The sequence below is a fragment of the Stegastes partitus genome, unplaced genomic scaffold (assembly GCF_000690725.1).
Source record: "Stegastes partitus isolate 25-593 unplaced genomic scaffold, Stegastes_partitus-1.0.2 Scaffold1371, whole genome shotgun sequence".
In the NCBI taxonomy this organism is placed as follows: domain Eukaryota; kingdom Metazoa; phylum Chordata; class Actinopteri; family Pomacentridae; genus Stegastes; species Stegastes partitus.
In genome coordinates this window covers 104,549-106,070 of record NW_007579102.1, presented here as the reverse complement: position 1 = coordinate 106,070, position 1,522 = coordinate 104,549, and the positions used below count along the sequence as shown (strand labels likewise).

The following is a 1,522-nucleotide window of genomic DNA, read 5'->3' as shown; positions in this document are numbered from 1 at the left end:
AGATGAAGACTGAAGGAACCAGAGATGGACTCACTGTAGTTTAGTTCCTGCTGTGGAGCCTGAAGTGAATCTGTGGATCTGAGCTGGTAGTTTGTAATCAGAGACAGTACCCTGCTGTAGGAGTAATCTGATTACTGTGAGGTGATACAGTTTAGAATAATTTAATGTTTAAGCGATATTATATATTGATCTCTCAGATGTTGGAGTGCCAGTGAACGCATCATGTTCTTGCTGACTGAATTAACACAGAATGAAAAACTTTGACGGCAGAAACAGCTACTGTGTGTGTGTGTGTGTGTGTGTGTGTGTGTGTTCCATTGTTCTGTGCAGCCTTCAGTCTTATATAAGTGATGTTGTTGCGAAACAGCAGCAGATCAAACAGGAAACAAACAGCTGAGGTGTTTTCAGGATTCGTCTCTGCAGCTTCACACCAGGTTCCATTTTAAAAAGCTCCGTTTTTCAGTTTCATTGTTCTGTCAGAACACAGCAGCTGATCACCATAAACTCTGGTCTTCTTCTTCTGACACTAAAATCTGAATTCAGATTCAACTTCAACACAGCTGAAGGATGACAACAGTGAATCCTAGAGGGATCTGCTTTGTTCTGATTACTGTCAGTATTGATAAACTGACTGGTTGAAATGTTCTAAAGCAGAAACTCTGAAGACTCTGAGCTGAGAAACAACAATATCTAATCAAACATATGGATTTCATGATTTTAACTCATCAATAAATCGATAAATGTGGTAAAAATGTGAAATAATAACACTGAGATTCACTGATTTTAACTTGAGGACATTTACAGCTGCAGCGTTTTATTATGGACACGATTGTTTCAACTATTAATTAATCAGCTGCTATTAATTAATAATTAACTTGATGAACAAACCTCGGCTCTTCTTCACCGGATCAGGTTAAAAACGTGGATCGATAATCAGAGTATTGATTGGTTGTGGCCGGCTCGGTGCTGCTCCTCCTCCGGTACCGGGGTCCGTTTCTCTCCGTCGGCTCTTCACGTTCAGTCGGTGGGCTCGCGCAGCTTCATGTTTCCAGAAGAAGAAACGTTTCCACGGCAACACGCAGAGCTCCGTTACCGGAGACTCACCGGAGACTCAGTGCGGCTCCAGTCCCGCTGCTGCCGCCGCGTTTCCGCGTCACTCCCGGTAATGTTCCAGCTTGTTGGCGGGCACGCGTACACACGCACACGCTCTGTGGGAGGTGGTGCAGAGGGCACGAGGGCAGATCACGCTGAGCGTGTGCGCGTCTGTCCCCGTGGACCCGCACAGGGAAAATTCAATTACCGTGATGAAGCACGAGGCGCGTGCGTGTAGTTTGCACACGTGCGCGTGCACTGACCACTCCTCCTGCGGCCCCGCCCCCCGCCTCTCTGGGCTCTGAAGATGATTGGATGAAAATTTACATCTAAAGTGAAACACAAAACTTTAATGAAGCTAGATTCTATTTCGGGCAGTTTGAGGTGTGTTTGGGGCAGTTAGCAGTCTGTTGGGGCAGTTTGAGGTGTG

At 45.9% G+C, this 1,522-nt stretch overlaps 1 protein-coding gene across 1 annotated transcript in view; it reads right to left on the bottom strand.

The window, feature by feature from the left end:
* The window catches only part of npr1a (natriuretic peptide receptor 1a), a 30,170-nt gene extending 29,008 nt beyond the window's left edge, over nucleotides 1-1,162 (bottom strand). The window contains exon 1 of the mRNA XM_008299020.1: nucleotides 889-1,162. The gene's annotated coding sequence lies outside the window, so the exon portion shown is untranslated. The remainder of the gene's footprint in view (nucleotides 1-888) is intronic.
* Nucleotides 1,163-1,522: the final 360 nt, after the last annotated feature.